This window comes from Moschus berezovskii, chromosome 7 (genome assembly GCF_049115385.1).
Source record: "Moschus berezovskii isolate FMDL1 chromosome 7, NW_MosBer_1.0, whole genome shotgun sequence".
In the NCBI taxonomy this organism is placed as follows: domain Eukaryota; kingdom Metazoa; phylum Chordata; class Mammalia; order Artiodactyla; family Moschidae; genus Moschus; species Moschus berezovskii.
Window position 1 is genome coordinate 78776970 of NC_142466.1, and position 25435 is coordinate 78802404.

Below are 25435 nucleotides of genomic sequence, written 5' to 3' on the forward strand. Positions count from 1 at the left end.
CATTTAAGGCCAAAATAAATAGTTGAAATGCTTTGCAACAGAGCAGATGCAGATCTTAGTGGGTTTCTCAACACCGGCTGAAAAAAATAATAAAATATTTGTATCCCACAGAAAAAATTTGCTAAAGTTGAAGACAGACAGGGCAAGGTTTCTTCCTTGTTTCCTTTATGCTACAAGTCCAAGATCAATTGCAGTAGAAGTTGAAGGCTTATTTGATGAAGTCTGGCTTGTTTCACACTGGGTACATTGTTTCCAGGGCAAAACTCTTCAGTTCAATAGTCCTGAAAGTGAGCTGTTCTAATTAAATCACAGAATGTGACAACTTTTGAGGATCAGGATGTCACTTCAAATGCTCCACTGAGCAAATGAAGAATACTGAGATAGGAAGAGTATTTTTCTTGCCCAATTCTCTCTTTTGCATAGTCTAACATTTACATAAAGTGACTGAATCAAAAGCATGCTACATGTCTGCTGTTGTGAAATCTTACATTCTTTCACAGTGAAGGGAAAGAAAGTAAGGGAAAAAAAGCATAGGAGAAGGGGGCATTTTTATTTCATAAACAAGATGTTAACTTTTTCTGTGAATTATTCCATAGGAAGTTGTTGAGAATCTGGTAGCTGTTATGAACTGTATTTCAGTTTTGATTGTTGGATTTTGCATTTTCCATTTTTTGGACGCTTTCCATGTCCTGTTTCTTTCTTTTTTCAACATTTGTAAAATAATACTACAAAGTGACTTTTAAAACATCTTTCCAGAGTTCTCTGCCAAATATCTGAGTAAATTTTCCTGTACTCTATTCCTATAGATCTTTCTTCAGAAATGATGAGTTACTCAGATCCCCTACAGCAGGGCTCAGTGGCCAAATAAACATAGCGTGGCTTTTGAGTTGTATTCATTCGTATATTTTTGTCATTCATATAAAATGAATACACTAAACACAATATTGCTTCTATGTAGTCATGGTCTAACTGAGATATGTCTATTTGGTATAAGAATAATTACTACAAAAATCTCCTCGTAGGGAGTATTCTAATGTGAAGTTTAAGTGTTTTAGAATAGAGTAAAATAATATAGAGAGTATATGTATATAATATCTTATGGTGTTAATTTAAACCTTTATATTATACATATTGTAATTGACCTGAAACCTTGACCTGAATGAGATAACCTATATGTTTTATACTCTACTGAAAGTGAAGAATTTCTTCATTCAATCCTCAGAGGATAGGAGCGATTGTACTTCATAGGCCCTTATTAATGCTGACAATCAGACTGACTTTGGGATTTGACCTGAAGGTCAATGACTCTGGACTTGCCACTAAGGAAGGGACCTTGCTGGAACCACCAAAAAACCCAAAGGAAAGCCACGCCTGTTCTTCAAGGGGAAAACAGATGATAAAAGACATGATGCATTTTCTCCCAAAGCTATTGTCTTTTTTTCCCTTGAGTAATTTTTCAGATCTAGGCGGTCCCCAACTCGTAAGTTCACAAAGTTCATTCATCAGAAGAACTGTTGGAACTGAGAACATAACGTCCCATAACATCAATGTTATGCTAAGGCTGATTTTTTTTTTTCTGCCTAAATCCCTCCCTTTTTCTGCTGTTTGGACAGTACTGCCTTTTCTACCTCTCATTCCGTGGTCCTCAGAGCACATATCCATACCCCTTGACAGTAACTTTTATCAAAGTTCAGTGACAGTCAAAGGAGGGGATGTAATTTAATTTGGGGACAATCATAGTAATTCTCCTCGGCCCTGAGTCACAGTGGTTTATCCAAGTGGTGAGCATGTGGCTCCAGCTGAGCCTGGTTAATTGGATTCCTTTCCAAGGATATTTTTAGCTGGAGCTGTAGAAAAAGAACTCTATTATCTCTGGTCTGAAGCTGTGAGGTTGTGAACCTATTGCTGTTAGAGTCAAAATCCCCCACTGTGTGAAGACACTGGCTTATAATAGGAAAGAGTAAAACTAATAGGCAAAACCAGAGATGAAAAGGGAAGCGGGGGAGGGAGAGAACGCTGAGAACTGGATCCTGGTTTTCATTGCCTGAGGACTAGAACTATCTTAGTTTCTGTTTTCAGAGGTTGGTTGTTTAACTCTTTGAGTATATAAGCTTCCAGTATTTTTCAAACAAACAAAACAAAATGTCTCTCTTATCCACAATTTTTCCCTTAGATTTTTTTAAAAGTTGTATTTCTGTCTTTTCTAGTCAGGTGTTCTACCTAAAATGGTTGATTTCTGAGGCTAGGATTTAGAAATTATTTTGTCTATGATGTAGGAAAATAGCCTTTACTATGAGTATAGGGACCTCTTCTTCCTTTTTCCTCTGATCTGCTATCAACAAGGTTCAGAGAAATCAGATAATCTAAAGAGAGAAAATTCAAACCCAGCATTTTAATTAAATATCCTTCTCTTGCTGTTTCCCTGGTAGCTCAGATGGTAAAGAATCTTCCTATAGTGCAAGAGACCTGGGTTCGATCCCTGGGTTGGGAAGATTCCCTGGAGGAGGGCATGGCAACCCACTCCAGTATTGCTGGAGGGACAGAAGAGCCTGGCAGACTACAGTCCATAGGGTCACAAAGAGTCAGACATGACTGAGCAATTAACTCTTTCCCTTGCTGTAAGCACAAATAATACCAGTAGAGGGAGAAAGGAACATATAGTGATTTCAATAATTATTCCAATTTTCTGGGACCCTCAGCCCAAGTAAGGAGTACAGACAGACCTTTAATAATGTGCTGGCTGACTGTTAAAAGCAGTATTTATAAAGGAGGCAGGTACAGTGCTGACAATACTGAGATAGCCAGGGTTTTTATCATTTAGGGAAGGCTTTTATAATTTAGGAAAGGCTTTCATTCACTCATTTGTACTTTGTTTTGTTTTTCTGAAACAGCTGAAGCATCTCAACAATGAAAAAAAATACTTTAAAAAAAGTACTGAGCAAAATAGCAATTGCATTATTGTTATGATGACAATTATAATCAATAGCTATGAGGCTAATTTACTTCAGATGAGAATATTCTTCAGTTTTGGAGATGCATGAATCCATCAAGGGTCTGCTAATACTTTGTCACACTGTAAAACAATGAATTCTTATGCCCTTTTAAATTATAGATGTTTAATCTTATGTGTGTTCTCTGCCATCTCAATGGCCACCTAAAATACAAAAACACACACAAACACATACACACACTAATGTGTGGATATTACCCTTTTCAGCACCATCATCTTCACTGCTTCTTGAAATAGGCACATTCAAAGCAAATACACCTGTATAATACTGTGTTTAGTGAAAATCAAGGGGGTGGGACTAGAATGAAGAGTACAGTTCAGTTCAGTTCAGTCCAGTCCCTCAGTCGTTTCTGACTCTTCGCGACCCCATGAATCACAGCACGCCAGGCCTCCCTGTCCATCACCAAATCCCGGAGTTCACTCAAATTCATGTCCACAGAGTCGGTGATGCCATCCAGCCATCTCATTCTCGGTCATCCCCTTCTTCTCCCGCCCCGAACCTTTCCCAGCGTCAAATCTTTTCCAGTGAGTCAACTCGTCGCATGAGGTAGCCAAAGTATTGGAGTTTCAGCTTTAGCATCAGTCCTTCCAATGAACACCCAGGATTGATCTCCTTTAGAATGGACTGGTTGAATCTCCTTGCAGTCCAAGGGACTCTCAAGAGTCTTCTCCAACACCACAGTTCAAAACCATCAATTCTTCAGCGCCCAGCTTTCTTCACAGTCCAACTCTCACATCCATACATGACCATGGGAAAAACCATAGCCTTGACTAGACGGACCTTGGTTGGCAAAGTAATGTCTCTGCTTTTTAATATACTATCTAGGTTGGTCATAACTTTCCTTCCAAGGAGTAAGCGTCTTTTAATTTCATGGCTGCAATCACCATCTGCAGTGATTTTGGAGCCCAAAATAATAAAGTCTGACCCTGTTTCCACTGTTTTTCCATCTATTTCCCATGAAGTGATGGGACCAGATGCCATGATCTTAGTTTTCTGAATGTTGAGCTTCAAGCCAACCTTTGCACTCTCCTCTTTCACTTTCATCAAGAGGCTCTTTAGTTCCTCTTCACTTTCTGCCATAAGGGTAGTGTCATCTGCATATCTGAGGTTATTGATATTTCTCCCAGCAATCTTGACTCCAGCTTGTGCTTCTTCCAGCCCAGCGTTTCTCATGATGTACTCTGCATATAAGTTAAATAAGCAAGGTGACAATATACAGCCTTGACGTACTCCTTTTCCTATTTGGAACCAGTCGGTTGTTCCATGTCCAGTTCTGACTGCTGCTTCCTGACCTGCATACAGGTTTCTCAAGAGGCAGGTCAGGTGGTCTGGTATTCCCACCTCTTTCAGAATGTTCCACAGTTTATTGTGATCCACACAGTCAAAGGCTTTGGCATTCAATGAAGCAGCAATAGATGTTTTTCTGGAACTCTCTCGCTTTCTCCATTATCCAGCAGATGTTGGCAATTTGATCTCTGGTGCCTCTGCCTTTTCTAAAACCTGCTTGAACATCTGGGAGTTCACGGTTCACATATTGCTGAAGCTTGGCTTGGAGAATTTTGAGCATGACTTTACTAGCGTGTGAGATGAGTACAATTGTGCGGTAGTTTGAGCATTCTTTGGCATTGCCTTTCTTTGGGATTGGAATGAAGACTGACCTTTTCCAGTCCTGTGGCCACTGCTGAATTTTCCAAATTTGCTGGCATATTGAGTGTAACACTTTCACAGCATCATCTTTCAAGATTTGAAATAGCTCAACTGGAATTCCATCACCTCCACTAGCTTTGTTCGTAGTGATGCCTTCTAAGGCCCACTTGACTTCACATTCCAAGATGTCTGGCTCTAGGTTAGTGATCACGTTATTGTGACTATCTTGGTCATGAAGATCTTTATTGTACAGTTCTTCTGTGTATTCTTGCCACCTCTTCTTAATATCTTCTGCTTCTGTTAGGTCCATACCATTTCTGTCCTTTATCGAGCCCATCTTTGCATGAAATGTTCCCTTGGAATCTCTAATTTTCTTGAAGAGATCTCTTGTTTTTCCTATTCTGTTGTTTTCCTCTATTTCTTTGTACTGATCACTGAGGAAGGCTTTCTTATTTCTCCTTGCTATTCTTTGGAACTCTGCATTCAGATGCTTATATCTTGAACTCACAGCCTCTTGAGAAACCTGTATGCAGGTCAGGAAGCAACAGTCAGAACTGGACATGGAACAACCGACTGGTTCCAAATAGGAAAAGGAGTACGTCAAGGCTGTATATTGTCACCTTGCTTATTTAACTTATATGCAGAGTACATCATGAGGAATGCTGGGCTGGAAGAAGCACAAGCTGGAATCAAGATCGCTGGGAGAAATATCAATAATCTCAGATATGCAGATGACACTATCCTTATGGCAGAAAGTGAAGAGGAACTAAAGAGCCTCTTGATGAAAGTGAAAGAGGAGAGTGCAAAGGTTGGCTTGAAGCTCAACATTCAGAAAACTAAGATCATGGCATCTGGTCCCATCACTTCATGGGAAATAGATGGAAAAACAGTGGAAACAGGGTCAGACTTTATTATTTTGGGCTCCAAAATCACTGCAGATGGTGATTGCAGCCATGAAATTAAAAGACGCTTACTCCTTGGAAGGAAAGTTATGACCAACCTTGATAATATATTAAAAAGCAGAGACATTACTTTGCCAACAAAGGTCCATCTAGTCAAGGCTATGGTTTTTCCCGTGGTCATGTATGGATGTGAGAGTTGGACTGTGAAGAAAGCTGGGCGCTGAAGAATTGATGGTTTTGAACTGTGGTGTTGGAGAAGACTCTTGAGAGGCCCTTTTACCTCAAGGAGATTCAACCAGTCCATTCTAAGGGAGATCGATCCTGGGTGTTCATTGGAAGGACTGATGCTAAAGCTGAAACTCCAATACTTTGGCCACCTCATGCGACGAGTTGACTCACTGGAAAAGACTCTGATGCTGGGAATGGTTGGGGGCGGGAGGAGAAGGGGACGACCGAGAATGAGATGGCTGGATGGCATCACCGACTCTGTGACCATGAGTTTGAGTGAACTCCGGGAGTTGGTGATGGACAGGGAGGCCTTGTGTGCTGTGATTCATGGGGTCGCGGAGAGTCGTACACGACTGAGCGACTGAACTGAACTGAACTCCTTTGCTTTTTGCATCTCTTCTTTTCACAGCTATTTGTAAGGCCTCCTCAGACAGCCATTTCGCTTTTTTGCATTTCTTTTCCATGGGGATGGTCTTGGTCCCTGTCTCCTATACAATGTCACGAACCTCCGTCCAGAGTTCATCAGGCACTCTATCAGATCTAATCCCTTAAATCTATTTCTCACTTCCACTGTATAATCATAAGGGATTTGATTTAGGTCATATCTGAATGGTCTAGTGGTTTTCCCTACTTTCTTCAATTTCAGTCTGAATTTGGCAATAAGTAGTTCATGATCTGAGCCACAGTCAGCTCCTGGTCTTGTTTTTGCTAACTGTATACAGCTTCTCCATCATTGGCTGCAAAGAATATAATCAATCTGATTTCGGTGTTGACCATCTGGTGATGTCCATGTGTAGAGTCTTCTCTTGTGTTGTTGGAAGAGGGTGTTTGCTATGACCAGTGCATTCTCTTGGCAAAACTCTATTAGCCTTTGTCCTGCTTCATTCTGTGCTCCAAGGCCAAATTTGCCTGTTACTCCAGGTGTTTCCTGACTTCCTACTTTTTCATTGAGCTATTAAGGAAAAATGTTTAAAGCTTTTATACACATAAAAAGGACTCAAAACAACAAAAAAGATGATACAAATTGTATTAACACATACATGTGGAATCTAGAAAAATTGTACAGATGAACTATTTGCAAAGCAGAAATAGAGACACAGATGAAGAGGACAAATGTATGGACCTCAAGGTGGGATGGAGGAGTGGGATGAATTGGGAGGTTGGGATTGACCTATATACACCATGTGTGCTGTGTTGTGCTTAGCTGGTCAGTCATGTCTGATTCTTTGTGACACCATAGACTGTAGCTCGTTAGGTTCCTCTGTCCATGGGGACTCTTCAGGCAAGAATACTGGAGTGGGTGCCATCATTCAGAGCATCTTCCCAACCCAGGGATCAAACCCAGGTCTCCCACATTGCAGGCAGATTCTTTAACATCTGAGCCACCTTTGTATAAAACAGGTAACTAATGAGAACCTAGTTCTCATAGCACAGGGAATTTTACTCAGTGGTCTATGGTGACCTAAATGGGAAGAAAATCCAAAAAAGAGGGATACATATACATATATATATATGAATATATGTGTATATATATGTATATATATGAATGGCTTATTCATCTTGATGTACAGTGAAAATAACACAGCATTGTCAAGCAACTGTGTGTGTATACTCATATGTGCTCACTCAGCTGTGTCCAGCTCTGCTACCCCATGGATTGTTGCTCACCAGTCGCCTCTGTCCACGGAATTTCCCAGGCAAGAACACTGGAATGGGTTGCCATTTCCTTCTCCAGAAGATCTTCCCAACTCAGGGATCAAACCTGCATCTCTTGAGTCTCCTGCCTTGGCAGGTGGATTCTTTACCACTGAGCCACCTGGGAAGCCCAAAGCAACTATACTTCGATATTTTTTTTTAATTAATGACAGAGTTAAAAGAAATAAAATAGAACTTTGAGATATAAAAGTGACTCTTGGGGTTATTAGCATGATCTTGGAATAGTAAGCCCTAGTCTTGTATTCTCACAAAAACACTGACAACATCAATGTATGGATCAAAATATCTTTATGCAATTTACAGAATCCAGTAAAGAGCTGGCAGTGTCCCAGATGAACACAAACCCAAGAGTAAACTTATTAAAATGGATAAGAAGAGCAGCTTCACTCTACCATGTTAGACCCTCCCACAAACTGTCACAGATCAGTACTAAGATCACCTTGACCTGGGATGTCTCCCTTGGGAGAAAGAGTGAGGCATGCAATCAGTTCTCCAGTCTCTTGGGGTGTTGCCCAGGAGATCTAATTCTTTTTTTAAAAATATTTATGTATTTATTTATTTGTGTTAGCTGAAGCACATTGCAACTTTGATCTTCATTTCAGTATGCAGGATCCTTAGTTGCAGCAGGTGAGCTCATAGTGAGTTGTGACATGTGAAAGCCAGTTCCCTGAGGGATCAAACTCAGGCTCCCTGCATTGGGAGTGCAGAGTCTTAGACACTGGGCCACAAGGGAAGTCCCCACCAAGAGACCTGCTTCTGTCTCTATTAACCCAGAGTGAAGTGTTCAGGGTGTTGTTTTTGCTTTGGCTCCATCCCTTCATTCTTTCTGGAGTTAATTCTTCACTGATCTCCAATAGCATATTGGGCACCTACCGACCTGAGGGGTTCATTTTTCAGTGTCCAATCTTTTTGCCTTTTTCTACTGTTCATGGGGTTCTCAAGGCAAGAATACTGAAGTGATTTGCCATTCTTTCACCAGTGGACCACATTCTGTCAGACGTCTCAACCATGACCCATCTGTCTTGGTGGCCCCACACAGCATGGCTTAGTTTCACTGAGTTAGACTAGGCTCTGGTCCATGCAGAGTTCCAGAGAATAACAAGGAGAGATACGAAACCCTTCCTCAGTGATCAATGCAAAGAAATAGAGGAAAACAGTAGAATGGGAAAGACTAGAGGTCTCTTCAAGAAAATTAGAGATACCAAGGGAACATTTCATGCAAAGATGGGCTCAATAAAGGACAGATGGTAGGGACCTAACAGAAGCAGAAGATATTAAGAATACACATAAAACTGTACAAAAAAGATCTTCACAACCCAGATAATCACGATGGTGTGATCACTCACCTAGGCCAGACATCCTGGAATGTGAAGTCAAGTGGGCCTTAGAAAGCATCACTACAAACAAAGTTAGTGGACGTGATGGAATTCCAGTTGAGCTATTTCAAATCCTGAAAGATGATGCTGTGGAAGTGCTGCACTCAATGTACCAGCAAATTTGAAGAACCCAGCAGTGGTCACAGGACTGGAAAAGGTCAGTTTTTATTCCAACCCCAAAGAAAGGCAATGCCAAAGAATGCTCAAACTACTGCACAATTGCACTCATCTCACACGCTAGTAAAGAAATGCTCAAAATTCTCCAAGCCAGGCTTCAGCAATACGTGATCCGTAAACTTCCAGATGTTCAAGCTGATTTTAGAAAAGGCAGAGGCACCAGAGATCAAATTGCCAACATCCGCTGGATCATGGAGAAAGCAAGAGAGTTCCAGAAAAACATCTAATTCTGCTCTATTGACTATGCCAAAGCCTTTGACTGTGTGGATCACAATAAACTGTGGAAAATTCTGAAAGAGATGGGAATCCCAGACCTGCCTCCTGAGAAACCTGTATGCAGGTCAGGAAGCAACAGTTAGAACTGGACATGGAACAACAGACTGGTTCCAAATAGGAAAAGGAGTACGTCAAGGCTGTATATTGTCACCCTGCTTATTTAACTTTTATGTAGAGTACATCGTGAGAAACACTGGGCTGAAGGAAGTACAAACTGGAATCAAGATTGCCGGGAAAAATATCAATCACCTCAGATATGCAGTTGACACTACCCTTATGGCAGAAAGCAAAGAAAAACTAAAGAGTCTCTTGATGAAAGTGAAAGATGAGAGTGAAAAAGTTGGCTTAAAGCTCACCAATCAGAAAACTAAGATCATGCATCTGGTCCCATCACTTCATGGCAAATAGATGGGGAAACAGTGGAAACAGTGGCTGACTTTATTTTTTTGGGCTCCAAAATCACTGCAGATGTTTATTGCAGCCATGAAATTAAAAGACGCTTACTCCTTGGAAGGAAAGTTATGCCCAACCTAGACAGCATATTAAAAAGCAGAGACATTACTTTGCCAACAAAGGTCCATCTAGTCAAGGCTACGGTTTTTCCCGTGGTCATGTATGGATGTGAGGGTTGGACTATAAAGAAAGCTGGTCGCTGAAGAATTGATGGTTTTGAACTGTGGTGTTGGAGAAGACTCTTGAGAGTCCCTTGGACTGCAGGGAGATCCAACCAGTCCATCCTAAAGGAGCTCAGTCCTCGGTGTTCATTGGAAGGACTGATGCTGAAGCTGAAACTCCAGTACTTTGGCCACCTGATGTGAAGAACTGACTCATTTGAAAAGACCCTGATGCTAGTAAAGATTGAGGGCAGGTGGAGAAGGGGACGACAGAGGATGAGATGGTTGGATGGCATCATCGACTCAATGGACACGAATTTGGGTAAAGTCTGGGAGTTGGTGATGGAGAGGGAGGCCTGGCGTGCTACGGTTCATGGGGTTGCAAAGAGTAAGACACGACTGAGTGACTGAACTGAATTGAAGTGTTTGGGAAATTAACAAAGTATGAAAGTCTGAGAGTAGTTTTTGTTGTTCAGTCACCAGGTCGTGTGACCCTTTGTAACCCCATAGACTGTAGCATGCCAGGACTCCCTGTCCCTCACTATCTCCCAGAGTTTGCCCCAAGTTCATGTCCTTTGAATTGTTGATGCTATTCAGTCATCTCATCCTCTGTCGCCATTTTCTCCTTTTGCCTTCAGTCTTTCCCATCTTCAGGGTCTTTTTCCAATGAGTGGGCTGGGGGTAGATAAGAACAAAGAAAATGGACAATTGGTTCTCATCAGCCATCATGGATCTGCAAGGTTGGGAGAAGGTGTGCAGCCATGAAACTTTCCCTTTGGGAAGGAAGGAAAGAAGTGGAAAAATATACAGCAATAAAATAATAGGAAACCTCAAAACCCCATTTTCAACAATAAATAAAACTTGCCAGCAATAGGAAAGAGAATCTGATGAATACTATAGACCAAAGGACCTAACAGACATGTACAGATCATTTTATCCAATAGCAGTGGAATAGAGTCATCTCAAGTAAACAAAAAATGTTCTGCAGGAAAGATCATATATTCAACCATAAAACAAGTCTTAAAAAACTAATGAAGACTGAAACTATACCAACTATCTTCCCAACCATATTGGTATGAAAATAAAAATAGAAAACAGAAGGAAAACTAGGATATCACAAATATGTTGAAAACAAACAACACACTCCTAAGCAATTAATAGGTCAGAGAAGTAATAAAAAGGGAATTTAAAATATCCTGAAACAAATGAAAATGAAAATACAACATCCTAAAACTTATGAGATGCAACAAAAGCAGTTCTAAGAAGGAAGCTTCTAGAGATACATGCTACATTAAGAAAAAGAGATATCACAAATGAACAACCCAATTTTATACCTCAAATAAGAAAAACAAAGTAAGCTCAAGGTTAGCAGGGGGAAGGAAACAATAAAGTAGAGAGAAATCAACAAACAGAGATCAGAAGAACAACAGGAAAAAAAATCAAAAATTGATATTTAGCTAGATGAATAAAAAGAGAGAAAACTCAAGTAAGTAAAATTATAGATGATATAAGAGACATGATAACTAACGCCACAGAAATAAACTGCGATATTATAGATTACTAGAAACAATTATACATCAACAAATTGTATAAGCTAGGAAAAATGGACAAATTCCTAGAAACACACAACATCTCAAGATTAAGTCATGAAAATTCTAAACAGCTAAAAATGAATAAGGAGAATAAGTTAGTAATCAGCAACCTCCCAACAAAGAAAAACCCATGGCCAAATGCCTTCACTGGTAAATTTTACCAGTCATTTAAATAATTACCACCAATCCTTCTCAAACTCTTCCAAAACAATTGAAAAGTAGGGAACACTTTCAACCTAATTTTATGAGGCCAAGCATTATCCTGACAACAAAGTCAGGCAAAGACACTACATGATAAGAAAAACTGTAGACCAGTATCATTAATGTACAGAGAGGTGAAAATTCTCAACAAAATGCATTATACTCAACAGTTAAAAACTGAAAGTCTTTCATCCAAGATCAGGAAGAACATAAGGATGCCCACTCTCATCACTTCTATACAATATAGTATCAGAAATCCAAAGAGTAACTAGCCAAGGAATATAAATAAAAGGCATTTATATCAGAAAAGAAAAAGTAAAATTATCTTGTTTGCAGGTAATGTATATAACGGGTTGTACACAATCTTAAGGACTGCACAATAAAACTAGCAGAACGAACAATCTACAAATTGGAATAAACTAAAAGATAATAAAAAGAGAAGCACGAGGGCTTCCCTGTGGTGGCTCATTGGTAAATAATCCACCTGCCAATGCAGGAGACACAGGTTCAATCCCTGGGTCGAGAATATCCCACATTCTGCAGAACAACTAAGCCTGTGCAGCAACAACTATTGAGCCTGTGCTCTAAAGCCTGGGAGCCGCAACTACTGAGCCCATGTGCTGCAGCTACGGAAGTCCACACATCCTACTAAGCTCATGCTCTGCAACAATAGAAGTCATCTCAACGAGGAGCACGTACACCACAACTAGAGAGTAGCCCCTACACTCCACAACCAGAGAAAAGCCCACGTAGCAATGAAGACCCTGCCTTGCCAAAAGAGAGAGAGAAGCAAGAGACTGGACTTAAGGCACTACTTGGAAATACATTATGTTATGGAAGAGCTTTTAATACTCAATCTCTGGGAAAAGAAGTGTTTGGCAAGTTATGTAGTTTTTTTTTGTTTTGTTTTTTTCTCTTATAACTCTTCCATTGCTCAAATCCTCTTCACTGTGAAGCATTGTCCATCCTTGACAATGGTTGTCACACAATTTTCAAATATTTGTGGCATTTCACTGATTTCCTCCCCCCCAGAGAAGGTTTCTAGAGTCTAAATGATGTTACTTGTAAGAACAGATATTCAGTTTTAGGTTGCAGTGTAGTGTACCAACATTGAATGTTGACTTCCAAGTGACAGTAGTTTTAAAATATTCCCTGTGTGTGTGCTGTGATATGCAGGACCTTTTAAAATATGGTATCCAAGAACCTCTCCTGCCCAAGTGTTCAGATAGTGCTCCAATTGGAGCACTGAAAAGACAGAACAAAGAGAATGCAGCATTAAAGAAGAAATGGGTGGAATCTTCTCAGAAATAAAAGAAGACATAATGGCTTAGAAGCTCAGATTTAGGAAGCCTAAGTAATCTAGCGAAGAACAAATAAAATTAGATTCAGCTAAACACATCACAGGGAACCTCAAGACACCAAAGGAAAAAGAGATTCTGCAAATAACCAGAAATGGAAAGCAAATTTTCTACAAAGAACATGTTTACCATTAACATACTCTCACTGAAGGAGCCCTAAACAATTTACTTATGAAAAAAAAACAATAAAAACCAAAAGAAGATACGATGTGAAAAACAGAATGGTAAATAAATAAACTGGTGAAGATGAAGGAAAATAGAACCAGCATTAATGGAATAAAATTATAGTATTAATAATAACAAAGACTAATATAGCAGAGGGTATATACAGGTGCAACTAACATTGGCCAACAATATGATATAAGTCGAAAGGGAAATAATTGAAATTTAAGCATTTTAAGGCTCCTGAATATTTTGGGAGACTGAATACACTGTTAAGGAAATACATGTGCTACAAGTTTGGGGTAATCAACTATCAACACAAGTACACTGTATAAATGTCAAGCTTAGTGAATAAAAGAAGCAATAAAATGAAAGTATCTGTAGAAGTAACATGGTAAACAGAAACACAGAAAAATGTGATAAACATAACTTTTTCAGTGTAAGTAAGATGTCAGGAAGCAGTTAACAGGAGGCTTCCTGTGTGCTGTTTTGGATCTGTCAGGAATTCTCTGTTCCTTATTAATTCCTGAATATTCAGGAATTAAGAGGAGAGGCAAGCCTCTCCCCGAACCCAGGCATTTCCTTCGTTAGTTTTTCTATACAGTGATTAGTACCCTCTTCCTTTTTATGAACCATATGGTAAAAGTGATTATTTACATCTCTCTCTCTTTAATATAGATCGCCTATGTTTTGTAAGTCTGGAATTTTAATCTTTTTCTTTGCTGAGAATAATGACAGTATATATGCCCACACCATGTTGATTAAAACACCTTTGCTCCATCAGAGCTTTGATCCCCGTGTCTTGCTCTCTCTCTCTCTCCCTCTCTCTCTTTTTCAGGCTAATTCCTGGGGCGTAGAGGCTCTCTGGGTTCACTTTCCTGCCCGGGCTTCTAAGACCCTCTCAAGAAGGCGCTCTGCGCTTTCACCCCATCGAGAGGGCGCCTGAGGTCTTCCTGAACAGAGCAAGCCCCGTGCAGGGGCTTTATTGGCTTTCTGCGTAAACCAAGGAATAGCAGCTTCTTTCTCTCTCCTTTACTTTCTTATCAGTCGACTCTGGACCACCAGGTTCCGGTCCATTAAAGGACCTCAACAATAAGACAAAGCTTATCAGCTAAAAAGTTGTGAAATTTAGTAAAAAGGGAAAAACGGCAGAAAATACTGTTGCAAAAACATACCTAAAACAAAAAAGCACTGATAGGTTGAAAGTGGAAAGATAAAAGTTACAATAGACAAATCACCAATTGAAAGCTAGTAAAGCTACAGTACTATAAGAAAAAAATATTTTAAGGCAGAAACATAGATATGTCACTACATAATTATAGGATAAAAAACTTATCACGAAGATGTAAATTTGCACACTTCAGAGTGTTTGAAGCTTCAGACTCCATAAGGCAAACCTGATAGAATTACAGAAAGAAAATCATAAATATTAATACATCATTGCAGTGACAGAATTTAGTAAGTCACTAGGTAATTAACTGATCAAAAAGAAAAAATCTTAGTAAACATATATAAAACTTAAGTCACACAATGAAAACATAGACAGATATAGGGATACATATAGAGGCTTTCCTGGTGGCTCAATGGTAAAGAATGTGCCTCCCAATGCAAGAGATATGGGTTGGATCCTTGGATCAGGAAGATTGTCTGGAGAAGAAATGGCAACCCACTTCAGTATTCTTGCCTGGAAAATTCCATGGACAGAGGAGCCTGGCAGGCTACAGTCCATGGAGTCACGAAGAGTTGGAGATGACTTAATGACTCAACAACAACAGATACATATAGATACATACATAACTTATGAAATTATCACTATTCAAACATTCTTGACATAATTCTGGCAATTAACTTCATATGGTTCAGGAGAATATATAAAAACTAAATCCACACACATTCTTTTCAAGTACTCTTGATAAACATCTAAAAGTTATCACAACTAATGAAAAAATTCAGTAAGGTAACTGGAGACTAGAGAAACAAAATTCACTGCTTATTGTATCCCAGAAGACAAAATTAACGAGCCCTAACCCAATCCCATGGATGGAGAAGCCTGGTAGGCTGCAGTCCATGGGGTCCCTACGAGTCAGACATGACTGAGCGACTTCACTTTCACTTTTCACTTTCACACATTGGAGAAGGAAATGGCAACCCACTCCAGTGTTCTTGCCTGGAGAATCCCAGGGACGGGGGAGCCTGGTGGGCTGCCGTCTATGGGGTCACACAGAGTTGGACACGACTGAAGTGACTTAGCAGCAGCAGCAGCAACCCAATTTGAGATAATAGCATTGAAATATATTCATTACCATATGTAAAATTGATAGCTAGTGCAAGTTTGATGCATGAGGCAGGGCAACCGAAGCTGGTGCTCTGTGACAACCTAGAGCAATAGGCTGGGGAGGGAGGTGGTAGGGGAGTTCAGGATGGAGGGGACACATGGATACCCATGGCTGATTCATATTGATGTATGGCAAAAACCATCACAATACTGTAAAGTAACTACTCTCCAATTAAAATAAATAAATTAAAAAAAATCTTAAAACACCATACAGAGATAAATTTAACAGTACTGTGTAAGACAAGTAATGAATCAATAAATTCAGTTGAGTTTTATGAGCAAACTCATTTAAAAATAGTTTTGTTTTTTCCTTTTTTGGCTGTGTTGCCTGGCATTTGGAATTTTAGTTCCCCAACCAAAGGACCTACACCCCCTGCAGTGGAAGTGCAGGGCCTTAACCACTGGACAACAAGGGAAGTCCTATTTTTAAATATAAGCACACTTAAGACTGTTGAGTGATAATTTTCTAGCAATATTCAGCTATATGAAAGAGGACGTAAGACATCCTTGAACTGATTGAGGGTGGTAAGTTTGTGGTTGTGGCAGAAGGAAAGGAATGAAAAGGAAAGGAGCATTATGGTAAAAGGGTAATTGATAGTCTCTGGGGCCTTGTCTTGGTAAGATTAAGTGTTAAGAATGGAGGCTAGAAACATATAATGACAAAGGTGATGGAAACAAGAGGATATATTCAAGAAGCACTAATGAATTAACATGGGTAAAATTGTGATTGAGGGAATGTGGGGGTTGAAGATGAGAGGAACATCTAGAATAACTCCTATGCTTCTGTCTCAGATGCCAGAGTACATTTAGACATTAGGGAATATGAAAGTGGGAGCAGGATTAGTAGAAAAAGGATAAAAATCATTTATCGACAAATTGAATTTAAGGTACATGGGGGTCATCCAGATGACTGTGTTGATAGATATGTTGTATAAATAAATTACAAGTCTAGCAGCATCTTAGGTCAGTTTCCTCAGGAGATTCTAGGATAAAAATTCATTTGTGAGTGATTTATAAAAGTGCTGCCAGGAGTTGTGGAAGCTGAACTGAGAAGGGAAGACAGGAACTGGCTGCATAGCACAGGGAGATCAGTTTGATGCTCTGTAATGACCTAGAGGAGTGGGATAGAGCCTCAAAAAGGACAGGATTTATGTATACAGATAGCCAATTCACATTGTTGTGCAGCAGAAAATAAAACGGCATTGTAAAATCTAGGATGCAGTCTCAGGTGAAATTCCAGCCTCCTCTGATCCCAAAAGGAATTCTGGGGAAAAAAACCACACCCCAACTAATGCTGCTCAAAACAAGGGAGCTGGGTGTTTATACAGTTGCATCCATCTTTAGTAGGCTTCCCAGGTGGCACTAGTGGTAAAGAACCCACCTGCCAATGCAGGAGAGGTAAAAGATGCAGGTTTGATCCCTAGTTAGGGAAGATACCCTGGAGGAGGACATGACAATCCACTCCAGGTTTCCTGCCTGGAGAATCGCATGGACAGAGAAACTTGGTGGGCTACAGTATACAGTTGCAAAGAGTTGGACCCGACTGAAGCGACTTAACACATACACACACACATCCATCATTACCTATGGTCTGCACCATGTAACAAAATTCTAGTTACTTCATATGTTTAGGCAAAATGACTCCAGTAGCCCAAAAATTGCCTTCCAAAGAGGGTTGCAAAAGCAAGCCTTCAGAAGCAAAACTTGCAGAACCTGGGGGGTGGGCACACAGAACTAGAAAAAGGGATGTGAGAAGGATCTAGACAGAACACTGAAGCATCCTGAAAGAGACCTAAGTTTAGAATTCATTCACATGTTTGTAGAAGCTAGAACAAGTAGAGGACGGGGTATCAAGGCAGACAGTTTAGAAAATAGAAATGATCCTTGAGAATAACTGACATTTTAAAAAAGGAGAAAGGCTTGTGAAGAAACCTGAAAAAAATGAAGAAAGCATCAGGAAAAACAAGAAGAGGAGCAGACCATGGCAATATCCTGGGATGAAATCATTATTGACATTGGCTTATTTGCATTAGGATTGTTCATATACTCATACTGCAGTTTTAGAAGAGTCTGTCCTCGGTACCAGTGGAGGATACTTGTGAGAGTGGTACAGATGCTCTTCCTGGGGAATCCAGTCATCAGCCCTAGGAGCACCCTTCAGCTTCTTCGCCTGCTTTTCATACAGCCCCAGCTAAAACCAAAGGACCCTCACAGCTGTGATGCATTCAGCCCTGTTTGAATGTGGGGAGTATTCAGAGAGCTCAAAGGCATGTTGACCAAGTGTGGAGTGTTTTTAATAAGGCAATCTAGGAGGCATCATAGGATGATAAAGCACAAATATGCTGAAAGGGTGAAGGGAAATTGCCTGAGGGACTCAGAAAAGCCTTGGGTAATATTTATTTATTTTAAAATAATATTTATTTTAAACAGTGGGTGAATCAGACTGTGCTCATATCTTCTGGCCTGAGTCCCAAACAGGAAAGAAAACTATAAGAACTATGGTGACTCAGAGGTTAATCTCACTACTTACCTGGCAGGAAGAGGAAGAAGGGAAGGGTGAGAGGGAGGGGGATAGGAATCCAGGAGTGGGTGGAAATCTTGCCCACTGTATGTGAAAAGCCTTCTAGTGCTCTCAACAATTCTTATTCTTTCCTTCCGGGTCCAATCATCCTCTTTATTTTTTAAAGGATAGTTTGCCTATAGTTCAGTTCAGTCACTCAGTCGTGTTCAACTATTTGTGACCCTGTGGACTGCAGCACCCCAGGCCTCCCTGTCCATCACCAACTCCCACAGTTTACTCAAACTCATGTCCATTGAGTTGGTGATGCCATCCAACCATCTCATTCTCTGTTTTCCCCTTCTCCTCCCACCTTCAATCTTTTCCAGGATCAGGGTCTTTTCAAATGAGTCAGTTCTTCACATCAGGTGGCCAAAGTATTGGAGTTTCAGCTTCAGCATCAGTCCTTCCAATAAATATTTCAGGACTGACTTCCTTTAGAATGGACTGGTTTGCTTTATGTCTGTTACTGATGTTTGTTACACAAGAACTGGACTTCTTGGTGGCTCAGATGGTAAAGAATCTGCCTGCAATGCAGGAGACCTGGGTTCAATCCCTGGATCAGGGAAATCCCCTGGAGAAAGAAATGGCACTCCACTCCAGTATTCTTGCCTGGAGAATCCCATGGACAGAGGACCCTGGTGGGCTACAATCCATGGGGTCGCAAAGTCGGATACAACTTAACATGAACCCAAGATTGATTATTTAAATAATACATATTTGCTTTGGAAAAGTAAGAAAATCCTAAAGATCATTTTGAAATCACCCACATTCTTATAAACAAAACTGTTGGACATTTCAAATGAGTAAAAGTATTGATTTCTTAGAATTTCATTGTGCTTTAATTTTATGTTAATACATATTTTTAAAAATAATACTGCCTTATGGCTATGTCTTATAGGATATCCCTTTGTAGAACTATCACAATTTACTCAACCTCTTGACTATTGTTTGACATTTTTTTCTAGCCACCAGTCTGACAATATTTTTTTCTAGGCTCCTGTTTTTAAACTAAGTACAATAAATACCACTCCGATACCAGATATGCAACTGGAATTCAGTGGCATGGCTTAAATTTCCCAGCACCTGCATTTTCTTGGCTTCACCTAGATTGAATTTGGAGGAAATTCATCACTGGTAGATAAGACGAGCATGTGTTTTGAAGTTATAAGAGAAAGAATATCTCTAACTCCGTTAATAATATGAAATTATTATGAATTCTTAAAATTATTTACAAAAGTACTTAAAATCTAATTTTGCAAGCCTAATGTGATTATTGGAGAAGGCAGTGGCAAGCCACTCCAGTACTCTTGCCTAGAAAATCTCATGGACAGAGGAGCCTGGTGGGCTGCAGTCCATAGGGTCGCTACTAGTCGGACACGACTGAGCGACTTCACTTTCACTTCTCACTTTCACTCATTGGAGAAGGAAATGGCAACCCACTCCAGTGTTCTTGCCTGGAGAATCCCAGGGACGGCGGAGCCTGGTCGGCTGCCGTCTATGGGGTCGCACAGAGTCGGACACGACTGAAGCGACTTAGCAGCAGCAGCAGCAACAACGTGATCATTGAAATTTGAAGCCCATATGAAATCTTGGAAACCTAGGGGACCGTCTCCAATCCCACCACAACTACCATTCCTCACTCCTCTTCATAGATTGCTGCTGCTGCTGCTGCCAAGTTGCTTCAGTGGTGTCCAGCTCTGTGCGACCCCAAAGACGGCCGCCCACCAGGCTCCGCTGTCCCTGGGATTCTCCAGGCAAGAATACTGGAATGGATTGCCACTTCCTTCTCCAATGCATGCATGCATGCTAAGTCGCTTCAGTCGGGTCCGACTCTGTGCAACCCTATGGACAGCAGCCCACCAGGCTCCTCTGTCCATGGAATTCTCTAGGCAAGAATACTGGAGTGGGTTGCATTTCCTTCTCCAACTTCATAGATTAGGATAAGAAAAAAATGTAAAATATGCTCCCTGACCTGAAGTAAAAATGTAGTATAACTGGAAATAGAGAAAACACAGGCAAAATAAAAATTATTCCTGCCACTCTCTTCACTGCACCAAAAAAGTATCCTTCTGATATTCTTAATCTCTTTACAACCACTGCATTTATATACAAAATTTCTCAGATTCTCTCTGTCATGTCTACATTTTGAGGCAAAATTATTCCAAATGCCAGTGAATTTGGATTCTTTTTTTTTTTTTTTAATAAAATCTCTTTATTCCCTTCATGCCATCTGCTAATTCCTTTTTTTTTTTCATCCAGATCTCCAAATGCCCAAAGCTATATGCTTTCCCCCTTAATTCTTGTAACATAGTTGGGTCCATTCTTGTAACTCATAGCTAAGTCCATCCTTCTAAAGCTCTGGATGTCATAGTGACACATTAGAAATCTTTTTCATGAACATCCTAGCATTTCCTTTGATACTGTACACAGATACTTCTGATTCCTAGTCTGTTATGTGTTTTCAAGGAAAGTCTCAAATTAGAATATTATATTTTCTATAAGTTCATGATTTTCCACTTCCAATGTTGTATTGACAGCTGCCCAGTAATCCTTTCATTCATGTTTTATGGGTTCCTTATGGCATTATCCACAACTGCTCTTCCAAAACTTTTCCAAACTCCCTTGAACAAACTCTGTAAGTTGCTTGATTTGAATTATTCCTTTCCCTGTTATTTGCTAAAAAAAACCCAACTCATTTTATTAAGGAAAAAAATGCTCAACCCCAGAGTAAAAACGAATTATTCTAAGTCAGTCATGCTGATCTCATTTTTTTCCTTCTCATTTATGGCTATTTATTGACTAGTATTGGCCAGTGAGATTAGGGGATATTTGCCAGTGGCTTCTGTAAAACATTATATATGTAATATCTATCTATCTATATCTATCAACCTATATATGTATGTATGTTTCACCTATCTGGTGGCTCAGACAGTAAAGATCTGCCTGCAATGCAGGAGGCCTGGGTTCTATCCGTGGGTTGGGAAGATCCCCTGGAGAAGGGAATATTCTTGTCTGGAGAATCCCATGGACAGAGAAGCCTGGTGGGCTACAGTGCGTGGGGTGTCACAAAGAGTCAGACATGACAGAACAACTAACACAACCCAGTGACTAACACACGCACACACACACATCATCATCATCATCGTCGTCAACATCTATTAACTGATTATCTATATTCAGGCAAAAGTATGTTTGTTTTTTATTTTCTTTCTCCCTTCTTTGGAGAGGGTATGTGAAATTGTGATGCAACCTCCCTCTCAGCACTTTCAGAAGATGGAGAAAGTTTTTAAAATGACACACCTGTGTCCTAATATTTGTTGAGCCTGTCGGCCCATCCTGAAATTGCCTGCTTCTAGGCCTCCTATATCAGAGATAGTTCATTGCTTGAGAATTACTCTTTGTTGGCAGTTACGCTGCTGCTGCTGCTAAGTCACTTCAGTCGTGTCCGACTCTGTGTGACCCCATAGACAGAAGCCCACCAGGCTCCCCCGTCCCTCGGATTCTCCAGGCAAGAACACTAGAGTGGGTTGCCATTTCCTTCTCCAATGTGTGAAAGTGAAAAGTGAAAGTGAAGTCGCTCAGTCGTGTCCGACCCTTAGCGACCCCACAGACTGCAGCCTACCAGGCTCCTCCATCCATGGGATTTTCCAGGCAAGAGTACTGGAGTGGCTTGCCATTGCCTTCTCCGGGCAATTATGCTACTTGTGAGCAAAAATATCCTAAGGGATCAATGTCATAAATCCAATCCTTATTGCTGCCTCTTGGTCTTAGCAGATGTCATTGTTTCCTAGTTTACTAATAAGGCCCGAAGTATTCTGTAGGGGACAGCTGGATCACCATCCTTCTATTCTCCCTTTCTTCTATTTAATAGGATGAAACTCTCTTTCTTGGAAAAATTAAATCATTTATCTTTCTGTTGGAATCCATCAGCTTGTTCGTGCTCTAGGATATTGTTCCATCAATCTTCCATTTCACTCAAGCCTTAATTTCTTTTTTATTTTTACATGTTTATTTCCTTTGAATTTCCAGTTTTCAGAGTAAGAGTTTTACGCTTCCAATGGCTTCCCTGGTGACTCAGACGGTAAAGAATATGCCTGCAATTCAGTAGACAAAAGCTTGATCCCTGGGTCAGGGAGATCTTTTGGAGAAGAAAATGTCAACCTATTCCAGTATTCTTGCCTGGAGAATCCCATGGACAGAATAGCCTGGCTGGCTACAGTCCATGGAGTCACAAAAAGTCGGACACAACTGAGCAATTAACACAACTACTTCACTAATGGCTGCCAATGAATTGTCATTTCCTCTCTTTTTTTTCTCTTTTAGCTTTTTCATTCCTTTTTTTTTTTTCTTAACTAAAATCTCTTTATTCCCTTTATGCCACCTGCTAATTCCTTTTTTTTTTTTCATCCAGATCTCCAAATGCCCAAAGCTATATGCTTTCCCCCTTAATTCTTATAACATAGTTGGATCCATTCTTGTAACTCACAGCTAAGTCCATCCTTCTAAAGCTCTGGATGTCATAGTGACACATTAGAAATCTTTTTCATGAACATCCTAGCATTCTTGTTTCCTTTGATACTCTACACAGATACTTCTGATTCCTAGTCTGTTATGTGTTTTCAAGGAAAGTCTCAAATTAGAATATTATATTTTCTATAAGTTCATGATTTTCCACTTCCAATGTTGTATTGACAGCTGCCTAGTAATCCTTTCATTCATGTTTTATGGGTTCCTTATGGCATTATCCACAACTGCTCTTCCAAAACTTTTCCAAACTCCCTTGAACAAACTCTGTAAGTTGCTTGATTTGAATTATTCCTTTCCCTGTTATTTGCTAAAAAAAACCCAACTCATTTTATTAAGGAAAAAAATGCTCAACCCCAGAGTAAAAACGAATTATTCTAAGTCAGTCATGCTGATCTCATTTTTTTCCTTCTCATTTATGGCTATTTATTGACTAGTATTGGCCAGTGAGATTAGGGGATATTTGCCAGTGGCTTCTGTAAAACATTATATATGTAATATCTATCTATCTATATCTATCAACCTATATATGTATGTATGTATCACCTATCTGGTGGCTCAGACAGTAAAGATCTGCCTGCAATGCAGGAGGCCTGGGTTCTATCCGTGGGTTGGGAAGATCCCCTGGAGAAGGGAATATTCTTGTCTGGAGAATCCCATGGACAGAGAAGCCTGGTGGGCTACAGTGCGTGGGGTGTCACAAAGAGTCAGACATGACAGAACAACTAACACAACCCAGTGACTAACACATGCACACACACACATCATCATCATCATCATCATCATCGTCAACATCTATTAACCGAATATCTATATTCAGGCAAAAGTATGTTTGTTTTTTATTTTCTTTCTCCCTTCTTTGGAGAGGGTATGTGAAACTGTGATGCAACCTCCCTCTCAGCACTTTCAGAAGACGGAGAAAGTTTTTAAAATGACACACCTGTGTCCTAATATTTGTTGAGCCTGTCGGCCCATCCTGAAATTGCCTGCTTCTAGGCTTCCTATATCAGAGATAGTTCATTGCTTGAGAATTACTCTTTGTTGGCAATTACGCTACTTGTGAGCAAAAATATCCTAAGGGATCAACGTCATAAATCCAACTCTTATTGTTGCCTCTTGGTTTTAGCAGATGTCATTGTTTCCTAGTTTACTAATAAGGCCCAAAGTATTCTGCAGGGGCACAGCTGGATCACCATCCTTCTATTCTCCCTTTCTTCTATTTAATAGGAGGAAGCTCTCTTTCTTGGAAAAATTAAATCATTTATCTTTCTGTTGGAATCCATCAGCTTGTTCATGCTCTAGGATATTGTTCCATCAATCTTCCATTTCACTCAAGCCTTAATTTCTTTTAAAAAATAATTTTTATTGGTGTAGTTGCTTAACAATTTTGTGATAGCTTCTACTGTGTAGCATATAATGAACCAGCTATACTTATACATACACCCTCTTCCTTCCCATATAGATTACCACAGAGCATTGAATAGAGTTCCCTGTGCTATACAGTAGATTCTCCTTAGTTATTTATTGTTTTACATTTTAAATTAGAGGATAATTGCTTTGCACTGTTGTGTTGGTTTCTGCTGTACAGCAACGTGAACCAGGTATTAAGTATACATATATCCCCTCCTTCCTGAGACTCCCTCCCACTCCTACATCCCACCCCTCTAGGTTGTAACAGAACACCCAGCTGAGCTCCACGTTATTTCTTTTTTGTTGTTTGTTTGTTTTACTTGCCTCTTCCTAACCATATTGGTGAAAGAGGGATCCCCACTGCAGGGTTATGGGGATGGTCGAACACATGACATCTGACACTGTACAGGTCTGCTTGACAACAGTTTATTAGCCACATGTACTCACAGCCCAGAGGAGGACAACACTTGAGATACACGGTGCATGGGGGTAACAGTCAGGAAAGAGGGAATAGCTAGAGGCTGGGGAAGGAAGGCTTTGTAGTAACAAGAGGGTGAACATATTGTTTACATAGCAATAAACTTAACATGTAAACAGAAATTGAAAATACAGTCTTGATAGATTTAAAACTTGTTTTCTTTTAATTTTGTGAATATTTTTCTATTTAAGTGTATTACTTATGATCATATTGTCTTTACCCAAAGGACAAATTTTAGATATTTGTTTCTCAAGTTATATTCTTATTATACTTTTTGCTGAATATTCTTATGGCTAGGTATTTACACATGTAAATGATTTTTTTTTCTTTTGAATAAACACTAGGAGATAGAAAATTTGTCAGAAATGAAAAAAACATTAGCTACATGTTAGTTAGGCAACCTGGAGAACAAATGTATGGATACCAAGGGGGAGAGAGGGCAGTGAAAGGAACTGGAAGATGGGGATTGATACATATATCACTATTGATACTATGCATAAAATAGGTAATTAATGAGAACCTGCTGTACAGCACGGGGTGGGGGAACTCTATACGCTGTGATGACTGAATGAGAAGGAAGCCCAAGAGGGAGTGGACAGATGTATATGTATGGCTGATTCACTTTGCTGTTCAGTAGAAACTTTTACAACATTGTAAGGCAAATATACTCCAATAAATATTAAAAACTGCTATGCACAAAGCTTATTCTAGTTTGCACCCTCAAAAATGTACTAGAGTGCACTTTTCCCAAACTTTTGATAATACCAAGTTTTGTACTATTTTAATTTACTTCAATATGATAAGAAAACTGTCACTCTGTTCACATCTTTGTTTCTCCATATGTTTTTGGATATTTGCATTTCTTCTT